Here is a 12,549-nt window from a genome sequence, read left to right as displayed (position 1 = left end):
ATGATCCAGGCATCTGAAGTGCTGCTTTAGGACTCCAATTGTCTTTTCAACGATGTTGCGTGTTGCTATGTGACTTTCAGTATAACGTTACCGTGCTTCAGTGACAGGATTATGCAGAGGGGTCATCAGCCAACTGGCAAGACCATATCCTTTATCCCCCAGCATCCAACCGTGACCTTCTGGCTGAGTGACAAACAGGTCAGGGATAGCACTTTCACGTAAATTGTGCGCATCATGGATGCTGCCAGGAAATGCAGCATTTACTGTCAGAATTGTTTGATTGTGGTCAACAACAAGCTGCACATTTAGGGAATGGAACCCCTTTCTGTTACGAAACGCCTCCGCGTTCTTTAAGGGTGCTTTCAGGGCAATGTGCGTGCAGTCTATTGCCCCCTGTACCTTGGGAAAGTGTGATATCCTGTAGAAACCCAAAGCCCTCTCGGTCTGTGCCTCCCTGGTCATTGGGAAGCTTATGAAGTCCATCCTGCGAGCGTAAAGGGCTTCAGTCACCTGCTGAATGCAGCAGTGTGTAGTGTGCTGAGAGATATGGCAGATGTTGCCAGCTGAAACCTGATAAGATCCTGATGCGTAGAAGGCTAGGGCAGCAGTACCCTTCACCTCAACGGACAGTGTGGTTCTGATGGTGCTGGAAAGCTGCAGATCACCCTTGACGAGTTGGCATATCTCATTGATGACCTCCTTCCGGAATCGCAGCCTCCTAAGACAAGCTTTTTCAGACAAGTTCAGGTAAGATTGCTTTTCCAAGTACCTTCGTTGGCTGTATGATCGCCTCCTCTGTCTTCGTCTCCGTCTACGCATTACTCTGCCACCTCTTCGATTGATCCTATCAGTAACCATATTGGCCCCATATCACTATCAATAATTCCTTTCACTAATTTAAAATAATATCTCTACTCTCTACTCTCTAATCACTGTACTCTGTACTCTCTGTACTCTCTACGCTGTATACCAGTCAATTTAATAGGCCCCAACAATATCAGTAAATAATTTCTCTATGTAAAAGCTATTTCCAAAATAATTTCACTATATAAAAGCTATTTCCAAAATAACTTTATAATACCTACTTTATATACCCTGATCTAATATTTTGAGTAGAGTTATCTTTAAATTAACTCTCTAAATAACTCACTACTATTTAGCTCCTTCTTTACTGTTGTCTCCACCCTTCCACCGATCTTCAAAATGGCACCTGTAGTGCCCATTTCCTTCTGTTAAGCCCAGTAAAAGCAACTATTTCTCAGCACTCTTTTGGGCCTTGCATCAGCCCAGCGAAGTGCATGCTAGGTGCCGAAACTTGGGATGGGCCTTATGTGGGTGATCATTTCGGCGATCATTTCAGCGATGTGAGTGGAAACTTGGGCACCTGTTTTTCCAGTGATGTTTTGGGCCTAGTTTCAAATTTTTCATGAAAATGGGTGATAGAGGTCCGTTTTGGGCAATAGATTGGGCCTTAGATGGGCGATGTGAAGTGGGAAGTCTTGCCCTTCTAAAATAGATTTTTGCAATTTTGTTAAATTATAAAGAATTTTATTACACTTACAATTCTTGTGCAGTGTCTCACTCACTTTTACAAACTGTAGGTTAACAATCAATACAAGATGAGGCCAGCAGCGAGGTCGGGACACGAGGTCCGCAGCAAGTTCGGAACACAAGGCCAGCAGCAAGTTCAGGACACAAGACCAGTATACGTGTGGTAACCAACCACCAAAGCATGAGTGGCTGGAGAGAGCGCGGAAAAGCGCAGCAGATCTTGCGCATGGAGAGCAGCGTGCTGGAGTTGGAGCCAGGGGACAATTCTATAGACAAATACGCAAGCTGAAAAACAGGGAGAGAGAACCTGAGGGAGGGAGGGAGTGTGTTAGTAGGAATATGTATGTGTGAGGCCCATGCAGCAGAGCCCAGTCTCCAATCGTCTTGGATCCCCTTGCCATTGGACCAAGACCCTGCTCTGTAATCCCGTGTGGTAGCTGGTGTGCAACGGCCATGCCACGTTAAAAGAATTCGCGCACAGGCATCTGCCACCCTTTAAAATGAAGTTCTGGACCTGGTCTGCATTGGTCTGATCAGTCACCTTAGTGTGGAAGCAAGTCATCCCCGACTCCGGGGGACTGCCTAAGAAGAAGAAGGGTTGCAAACAATGGCTAGGCAAGGATGAAACGTAACGTAACTGTCACCGTTCAAGCAAAGCGTTCACTTATGAGCTGCTAACTTATGAGGATAGGTTGAGTAGGTTGGACCTATACACATTGGTGTTTAGAAGAATGAAAGGTGATCTTATTTTAACATAAGAAAATGAGGGGGCTCGACAAGTTGGATACAGAGAGGATGTTTTCACTCATAGGGGAAACTAAAACTAGGGGACATAGTCTTAGAATAAGGGGCCACCCATTTAAAACTGAGATGAGGAGAAATTTTTTTCTCTCAGAAGGTTGTAAATCTATGGAATTCTCTACCCCAGAGAGCTGTGGAGGCTGGGTCATTGAATATATTTAAGGCGGAGATAGACAGATTCTTAAGCGATAACGGAGTAAAGGGTTATGGGGAGCCGGCAGGGAAGTGGAGCTGGGTCAGATCAGCCATGATCTTATTGAATGGCAGAGCAAGCTCGAGGGGGCAAATGGCCTACTCCTGCTCCTATTTCTTATGTTCTTTTACAGTTGCGTAACTACCACAGGGCTTCTCCTATGGTGTAAGGGGTTTGGTGGCATGGGTTCATCACCAGGCCATTTGTCCTCCTCGAGGTCCTCTTCCTCCTCATCCTCTTCCTCCTCCTCCTCTTCCACCTCCCCTCACTCCTGAGGTGGACCGGCAGTCCCATCTGACAATTCCTGTCCCCTTTTGATAGCTAAGTTGTGCATCATGCAGCACACCACCATGAACTCAGCAACCTGCTCAGGGTGGTATTGTAGGCTGCCTCCAGAGTGGTCCAGGCATCTAAGCATTGCTTCAGCACTCCAATTGTCTTTTCGACAATATTGTGTGTGGCTATGTGGCTTTGATTGTAGCGATGCTCGCATCTGTCTGGGGCTTACGGAGGGGGGTCAAGAGCCAGGTATCCTTTGTCATCCAGCATTGACCTTGTGGCTGACTCTTAAAAAGGTCGGAGACAGTGCTCTCACTCAAGGTGTGCGCATCATGACTGCTCCCTGGAAAATTGGCATTTACTGCCATGATTATTTGTTTGTGGTCGACAACGAGCTGCACGTTCAGGGAGTGGAATCCCTTTCGGTTACGGTAAACCTCTGACTCCTCCAAAGGTGCTTGCATGGCGATGTGCATACAGTCTATTGCGCCCTGGACCTTGGGGAAGTTTGCTATTCACGAGAAACCCAAAGCCCTCTCACTCTGTGCCTCCTTGGTCAAAGGGAAGTTTATAAAGTCCATCCTGCTTGTGTAAAGGGCTTCAGTCGCCTGGCGAATGCAGCAATGTTTGGTGTGCCGAGAGATGCAGCAAATGTTGCCAGCTGAGGCCTGAAAGGAGCCCGATGCATAGAAGGAAAGAGCCGCAGTATCTTAACTTCAACGGTTAGTGCGTTCCTGATTGTGCTGGTAGGCTGCAGGTATCTTTTAATGAGCTGACATATCTCACTGATGACCACTTTTCGGAAATGCAGCCTTCTAACGCATGTTCTATTGGACAGGTCCAGGTATGGCCGCTGCTCCCTGTAAATGCGTTGGGAGTAAGGCCTCCTCCTCCTCAGCAGTCTGCCACTTCTTTGATTGGGCATATAATGCTCTTCAATGAACCTTCTTCCATCTCTATTCTGCAGCATGTGAGTAGTCAGCAATATTGGCTGAGAAATTACAGAACCCATTCCTTTAAATATCCTAAACTGTCTTCAAAATTCTTGAATTGTCCTTAAACAACCACAAATTTACTCTAAATTGACTACAATGTGCTCAGATAATGTTCAAGATTTTAAACACCCTTAAAATCACTCACAAATTACTTTAATGCTTCCATCACCTTGAAGCAACCTTTTCTTCAACTTCTTCCAATTTAAAACATGCCATCCATACCGCCGGGTTATGGTCAGGTGAGTGCAACTTTTTCTGATCGTTTTTTTGGGTAGGCAGTAATTTGGGCGATATTTGGCCAAATTGCCAAATTTAGTGCTCGGCGGTAATTTGGGCGGTAGTTTCCATTATAAACACACTTTTGGTCGGTACACGAGCAATGACGTCAGAATTTTAAAAAATGGGCGGGCGGTTTCGCTCATCGATGACGGTAATTGACTGCCGAATTTACCGCCGGTGGTATACGGGCGGTAGTTTTCATTTAAACACTGTTTTGGGTGGTAAAGTGTTTCTCAGTGGTAAATGGCCGGTAAAATGGGCGGTAAATGGGCGGAATGATGCTCAGGGACAAAGGTTATGGCCTCGCCACCTGGCTCATGACCCCCCCCTCCGGAACCCTCAGTCAGAAGCTGAGCAACGCTATAATGAGAACCATGCAGCCACACACAACATCGTCGAACAGACAATTGGAGTGCTCAAGCAGCGCTTCCGGTGCCTGGACCACTCTGGAGGCTGCCTACAATACTCCCCTCAGCAGGCCTCTGAGTTCATTGTGGGATGCCGCATGCTACACAACTTAGCCATCATGAAGGGACAGGAATTGCCAATGGGGATTGCAGGACCATCTCAGGAGAGAGGGGAGGGGGGAGGATGAGGAGGAGGAAGACGAGGAAGAGGAGCCTGGCGAGGAACCCTTGCCACCACCACCACAGCCACAGGGGAGGTATCATGGAGATTGCGGCGCTGCAAAAGCCTTAGTTGGGAGCTCATAATTGAACGCTTTGCTTGAAGAGTGAACAACACGTTTGAGCGTTGCCTGGTCACTCTATCCCACCATGTTGACTATACCCACTCTTATTCTGCAAATGAGACACTACACAGGAATGGTTAAGGTGAACAAAATAATTTATTAAACATTGTAAACTTTGTCAACTTTGTAACTTAATTGTGAAACTTTAATAAAATATCATAAATTAGCTGCATCCAGCACTGTGATCATTCAACATCAACAACATTGTCAACAACATAATCCAGAACATAATAATATAACAACATAAAACATAGGATGCATCCAGAATAAACAACATAATGCAGCAACCCCTGCCCGACTATTTTTTACCACCGGCTTTTGTCCCCCTTCCCCTTATCCCCCTCACCCTTGCTTGCTGCTCCTAACCCAAGTGATACCAAGATGACATGCATCAAGGTTGCCAGAGCGCTGCTGTGTTGGGGGGAGAGACAATGGAGATGCTGCCTGGAGACATACTGGACCAGCTCGTGGTGTGCAAGGCCCGGCTTCTGACTGGCGAGCCTCTTCATCAGCGTTGCCAGTCACAGGTGGTTTTAGTTTGGATGTGACAGTGAGAAACGCAGAGTGTATGGCGGCAGGCATGGACTGCATCACCTGCCCAAGCTGAAGCAGAGCTTGAGCCTGTGATGCGCCATATTCCGCAAGGGCTCGTGCCACACTCTCCGGGACTCCACTGTTAGCGCTGCAGGCCACCAGCCTCGTGTGGCCATTGATGGCCTCGCAGGTATCACGGTTCGCACCGACAATCTGCTACCCTACCTCTGTAATGGTCACTGTGAGACTCTTGATGCTCGTGGGAATCCTATCCAAGTCATCACGGAGCTGACGGCTGACCTAGATGCTCTCCCTGGACATTCCCGCCATGTCCAGTTCCACGTCTGCCTGTCTGTCAGCAGACCCACTTTGCCGACTCACCCTCCGGAGAGATGGCATACAGGATTCGACTCCAGAACTGCATTGCTGCACGCCACTAGTCCCAGGAGCCTTGCAGTGTCAAACCCCGAGAAAGTCATGTCGTCCTCAGACGAGCTGAGTGCCGGTGGTAAAACAGGGGTGGATTGAAGCTGCACCGGAGTCGGCTCATCGGTATCCTCCTCCTCCAGACGATGGCCTAACATGGAGTGTTGCCTTGAGTGATGCTGCGTCTGTGGCTGGCCATCTGGAAGTAGAAAGCAACAGACGAGTGGTTAACAGCAGGGGAGGGTGACATGAGGAAGGTCACATAACACAGGCCCATTTGAAGGACCGCCACTTCTCCATTATATCTAGTCCAGAGACACTGCATGACATTGCCCCAACCCAGCCCAGGGAGTGTGCAGGACTTACCTCTGTTTCCGAGCGGGGATCAGCGCCCCCAGTGGCAGTTGCCCGACCTGAGATGCCGATGAGGCCTGCCTCTCTTTCTTCAATGTCGGTGAGTGACAGGGTCTGAGGCGGACCGTCGCCTGTCTGCACCTGCTTGTGCCGATTATGTGACTTCTTTGCCTGCAAAGATGAAAATGGGAATGGTTACAAGAGGGTACATCTGCTCTAGTGGCACAGATAGCCACCAAAGCACTTATACCATACTGTCTGAATGTAATACAGCCATCTGTTTAATGGCCTTGGAAGTTGCACGTGGTTCATCAGGAAGACATCAAAATGCCGAGACATCTTATGAAATCTCAGAAAGCAATCTTAATAATGTGTAAAGATCATTCATGGCAAATAGGGTGCCACACTAAGCCTACCTATGTGTCAAGCATTTTAGGAGGCAACCCACAGAGTGCTGAGAGCCATCAACAGCATGAGAACAAATAGTGTGTCAGATTTATAATTGAAGTAATGAAGGAGTGCATGAATTAAAATTGTACTCACTAACGACCCTCGAAAGATCACTGAACTTCTTTCGGCACTCTGTGCCACTCCTGAGGCAGAGACCTCCTCAGCGATCTCCCTCCAAATGTGCTTGAAAATCGATGGAAGTGGTCTAGATCCACCCCTCCAATCTCTCTACACAGCCCATTGGAGCTTTGCTAGCCTCCTGGCTGAGTCGCCTGGCACGCTGCCTTGATTCCTCGTCCTCTATCATGATAATCCAAATTAAAAATGGCTGAATCAGCCCCGGAGGTACTGCGCATGTGCGCAGCCGCGCCCTGCATTAGCGTTTGCGATCGGACAGCAGACTAGAAGCGCGGGAAGAATAAAATAAAAATATATAAATTTGCGCATGGGCAGAATGGCCAATTTTTTAAGCGCCTGAACTTTCGGCTCCGGTGCACAAATTGAGTGGTGCAACGCCAGAGTTAGCGCTAACGTTCCTTGTGAACTTTCATTTGGTGAAAGTTGCACGCTCTGGCACTAACGTGAATCCGGCGCTAAATTTTTGAATCCACCGTGAATTGCGCCTTGAAAGGGGCGAAAACGCAAAAAAATGAAAATTCAGCCCATTGGCTCTTAAAGGAAGGCCTCTGGGAACATCACTTGCTCCCAGTCCTGGGGGCTCTAGTTATAGACCCCTTGGGCAGCATGACATGTAGATGGAGCAGAGGCAGCAAAGGGGACAAGCTGCTGGCAAATGGAGGAGAAGGAGGGTTTTCAGCAGTAGGCCTTATCCACCTAGGTTCTTTAGGATGCACTCCCCCTAGCTGCACCTAAGCCAGGAGCAGTGTTTTCGTCAGCTCCGCTTCACCACCTCCTGCAACCAGACCTGGAGCCTCAGAGCTGCCAGTGGCTTTCAAAGTGACCGTAGCCCTCAATTACTTTGGCAGCGGATCTTTCCAGGCTGGAACAGACGACATCGCAAACATTTCGCAGTTCGCTGTCCATCGCTGCATCTGGGAGGTCACAGAGGCTCTTTAGACCAGGAGAGGGGACTTCGTTGTCATCTCTCTAACGAGAGAGAAGCAAGAGGAGCAGCATGAGGCTTTCCCAGGACAGCGGGCTTTCCATGGTGCAGGGAGCCATTGACTGCACACATGTGGCTTTGCAGGCTCCGTATAACAATGCTGAGATGTACCGCAACCGCAAAGGGTACCACTCACTTAACATGCCCATCTGATCAAGCTGGTGAATGCCCGCTATCCTGGCAGCAGTCATGATGCCTACATCCTGGACCAGACCGATGTGCCAGATATATTCCAGCCACATCAAACCCGAGGGTGGCTGCTCGGCGACAAGGTCCATCTGCTCTACACCTGGCTGATGACATCTCTCTGCAACCCCACCATTTGTGGCCAGCAATCATACAATGAGAGTCATGCTGTCATGAGGAATGTCATCGAGCAGACCATGGGGGGCTAAAGCAATGGCTCCGCTGCCTTGACCGCTTGGGAGGACCCTTCAGTACTCGCCGGAGCACATGTGCCATTTCATCGCGGTCTTCTGCATCTTCCACAACTTGGCCATCATGAGGGCACAGCCCTTGCCACCATGGGTTCTACCACCACCTCAGGAGGAGGAGGAGGAGGAGGATAAAAAGGAGGATTGGATGGGCTATTCGTGAGCATATCTTTAGACTCAGGTTCTCCTGACTTAAAACCCCGGATCCCCATTGCTCAACGCTTGGCCACATTACCATCCCTCTCTCATAGACAAACTTGGCCATAATCCTGAAATGAAAGCCAACACAAAACAAACATTTCAAACAAAATTTATCATTCAATTAAATGGTACATATCAAAGTCAACTAATTATCCATGTGCATTCCCTTAGTGCCTGTCTTGCATGTTCCTTTGCCTGTTCTAGTGCTCCTACAAAGTGCTAAGCCAGTGGCTGCAGCATGGCCGGTGGAAGGCCGCTGGCTTTCAGTTGGCGAGGCTGCAGATGGCCTTGCATGACAACCTTGAGCAGCTCTGGGCCTAGAAGGCCTGGCCAGTGGACTGTATGGGCATGGGTGGCAGCAGATGGGCTAGCTGGCTGACAGGCAGCAGCAAGTGGCAGGGGTGGGAGGATGAGTGCTGTCATCCTGAGAGAGGACAATAGTTTCGTGCTCCAAGGAGCCACTGCCACTCCCCTGGGGCAGCGCCTCAGCAATCCTAGTCATCTGTTGGGAGTCACCACAAGGACTGCAGCGGTTCAAGAAGGCGGCTCACCACCACCTTGTCAATGGTACTTAGGGATGGGCAATAATTGCTGGCCTTGCAGCAACACCCACAGCCCGGAATGAAAAAAAAAGATATACCCTGCAAGCCCCTTTCAACATTGGTAAACTCAGCAGTATGCGCAATCCGTTAGCGCAACGAACATTTTCTTTCCTCAAAGAGGCCAATTTCGGACCGGCACAATAAAAGCATCCAATTCAAATTATGCGCTCCAAACCCAGCTTGGGGCAATTTCGGCCCCAATGGCTGATGTACTTAAATAGAAATTATATAGATGTTAATTTGCCTTAACAAGCTCAATACATGTAAAAAAATAATTTTCAGATTTTGGTCTAGAAATTCGATCGCATTGTGCTCATTTTACAGGTGTAAAACAGACACCTATGATCCAATATGGTGGGTGACATGCATTATGCTCATTCTGTGCCAGAAATGTGCTTCCGCCATATTGAATAGGGGTGTCCAGGCACTGGAAGTATGAAAAAGGTTTTATTTTAATATTTAATTAAGGGTATTTGCTTGTTGTAGGACCCTTTTGTGAAATTGGACTGCCCTAGTGGCTGACTTGCGACGTGATAAACTCGTTTAGCTAACATGCAGGAAATACCTTTCACCATTGGGCTCATTCACTACATAAGAACATAAGAATTAGGAACAGGAGTAGGCCATCTAGCCCCTCGAGCCTGCTCCGCCATTCAACAAGATCATGGCTGATCTGGCCGTGGACTCAGCTCCACTTACCCGCCCACTCCCCGTAACCCTTAATTCCCTTATTGGTTAAAAATCTATCTATCTGTGACTTGAATACATTCAATGAGCTAGCCTCAACTGCTTCCTTGGGCAGAGAATTCCACAGATTCACAACCCTCTGGGAGAAGAAATTCCTTCTCAACTCGGTTTTAAATTGGCTCCCCCGTATTTTGAGGCTGTGCCCCCTAGTTCTAGTCTCCCCGACCAGTGAAAACAACCTCTCTGCCTCTATCTTGTCTATCCCTTTCATGATTTTAAATGTTTCTATAAGATCCCCCCTCATCCTTCTGAACTCCAATGAGTAAAGACCCAGTCTACTCAATCTATCATCATAAGGTAACCCCCTCATCTCCAGAATCAGCCTCGTGAATCGTCTCTGTACCCCCTCCAAAGCTAGTTTATCCTTCCTTAAGTAAGGTGACCAAAACTGCACGCAGTACTCCAGGTGCGGCCTCACCAATACCCTATACAGTTGCAGAAGGACCTCCCTGCTTTTGTACTCCATCCCTCTCGCAATGAAGGCCAACATACCATTCGCCTTCCTGATTACCTGCTGCAAACTAACTTTTTGGGATTCATGCACAAGGACCCCCAGGTCCCTCTGCACCGCAGCATGTTGTAATTTCTCCCCATTCAAATAATATTCCCTTTTACTGTTTTTTTTCCCAAGGTGGATGACCTCACACTTTCCGACATTATATTCCATCTGCCAAGCCTTAGCCCATTCGCTTAACCTATCTAAATCTCTTTGCAGCCTTTCTGTGTCCTCTACACAACCCGCTTTCCCACTAATCTTAGTGTCATCTACAAATTTTGTTACTCTGTCCCCTCTTCCAGGTCATCTATGTATATTGTAAACAGTTGTGGTCCCAGCACCGATCCCTGTGGCACACCACTAACCACCGATTTCTAACCTGAAAAGGACCCATTTATCCCGACTCTCTGCTTTCTGTTCAGCAGCCAATTCTCTATCCATGCTAATACATTTCCTCTGACTCCGCGTACCCTTATCTTCTGCAGTAACCTTTTGTGTGGCACCTTATCGAATGCCTTTTGAAAATCTAAATACACCACATCCATCGGTACACCTCTATCCACCATGCTCGTTATATCCTCAGAGAATTCCAGTAAATTAGTTAAACATGATTTCCCCTTCATGAATCCATGCTGCGTCTGCTTGATTGCACTATTCCTATCTAGATGTCCCGCTATTTCTTCCTGAATGATAGTTTCAAGCATTTTCCCCACTACAGATGTTAAACTAACTGGTCTATAGTTACCTGCCTTTTGTCTGCCCCCTTTTTTAAACAGAGGCGTTACATTAGCTGCTTTCCAATCCGCTGGTACCTCCCCAGAGTCCAGAGACTTTTGGTAGATTATAACGAATGCATCTGCTATAACTTCCGCCATCTCTTTTAATACCCTGGGATGCATTTCATCAGGACCAGGGGACTTGTCTACCTTGAGTCCCATTAGCCTGTCCAGCACTACCCCCCTAGTGATAGTGATTGTCTCAAGGTCCTCCCTTCCCACATTCCTGTGACCAGCATTTTTGGCATGGTTTTTGTGTCTTCCACTGTGAAGACCGAAGCAAAATAATTGTTTACGGTCTCAGCCATTTCCACATTTCCCATTATTAAATCCCCCTTCCCATCTTCTAAGGGACCAACATTTACTTTAGTCACTCTTTTCCGTTTTATATATCTGTAAAAGCTTTTACTATCCGTTTTTATGTTTTGCACAAGTTTACCTTTGAAATCTAACTTTCCTTTCTTTATTGCTTTCTTAGTCATTCTTTGCTGCCTTTTAAAATTTTCCCAATCTTCTATTTTCCCACTAACCTTGGCCACCTTATACGCACTACCTACAGGTTAGTTGCTGATTTGACCTTTTAGGTTGCTAGTTAACCTCTGGGTGTTTTTTTTGCCTATTTTCTGACAGTTGAAAATAAGTTTCTGCTGGTACTAGACATAATTTGCCTGCCTTCAAAACAGTTTCACTGCAGTCCTGGGTGGTCTGGTAGGTCTGCCTTTTGGGTGGTGGACAAGGATGAGTAGCCAAGTAGGCAAGAAAGAGCACCAGTTGCTTGGAGAAGAGGGAGGAGGAGAACACTGTGCAAGAGACAATATCCACAGCAGGTGATCAGGTGGTATCTCTCCTACCATCATCATCATAGGCAGTCCCTCGAAATCGAGGAATACTTGCTTCCATTCTAAAAGTGAGTTCTTATGTGGCTGTACAGTCCAATGTGAGAATTACAGTATCTGTAACAGGTGGGGCAGACAGTGGTTGAAGGAAAGGGTGGGTGGGGAGCCTGGTTTGCTGCACGCTCCTTCCGCTGTCTGCGCTTGATTTCTGCATGCTCTCGGCGACGAAACTCGAGGTGCTCAGCGCCCTCCCGATGCTCTTCCTCCACTTTGGGCAATCTTGGGCCAGGGATTCCCAGGTGCTGGTGGGGATGTTACACTTTATCAAGGAGGCTTTGAGGGTGTCCTTGAAGCATTTCCTCTTCCCACCTGGGGCTCGCTTGCTGAGCAGGAGTCCGAGTAGAGCACTTGCTCAGTGAGTCTCATGTCGGGCATGCAGACGATGTGGCCCACCCAACGGAGCTGGTCGAGTGTGTTCAGTGCTTCGATGCTGGAGATGTTGGCCTGAGCGAGAACACTAAGGTTGGTGAGTCTATCCTCCCAGGGGATTTGCATGATCTTGCGGAGGCTGCGCTGGTGGAATTTGTCCAGCGCTTTGAGGTGTCTGTTGTATATAGTCCACGTCTCTGAGCCATATAGGAGGGCAGCTATCACTACTGCCCTATAGACCATAAGCTTGGTGCTTCTCCTGCCATGACTTCACTGAGGAACAATGTGTCAG

General features: G+C 47.8%; 1 protein-coding gene and 1 long non-coding RNA gene across 2 annotated transcripts in view; both read right to left on the bottom strand.

Moving 5' to 3' along the window:
* The window catches only part of LOC139248393 (alpha-1,3-mannosyl-glycoprotein 4-beta-N-acetylglucosaminyltransferase B-like), a 414,869-nt gene that overhangs the window by 37,085 nt on the left and 365,235 nt on the right, over positions 1 to 12,549 (bottom strand). The gene's annotated exons all lie outside the window — the stretch shown is intronic.
* On the bottom strand, positions 5,689 to 6,861 carry LOC139234739 (uncharacterized). Its single transcript, XR_011588337.1, has 3 exons — positions 6,707 to 6,861; positions 6,176 to 6,334; positions 5,689 to 6,008 (listed from the first exon to the last, which is right to left on the bottom strand). It is a non-coding gene; the product is annotated as an uncharacterized lncRNA (long non-coding RNA).

The sequence above is a fragment of the Pristiophorus japonicus genome, chromosome 2 (genome assembly GCF_044704955.1).
Source record: "Pristiophorus japonicus isolate sPriJap1 chromosome 2, sPriJap1.hap1, whole genome shotgun sequence".
NCBI classification, from domain to species: Eukaryota; Metazoa; Chordata; class Chondrichthyes; family Pristiophoridae; genus Pristiophorus; species Pristiophorus japonicus.
Note: the sequence above shows the minus strand (reverse complement) of the source record. Positions and strands in the feature narration are given on the sequence as shown.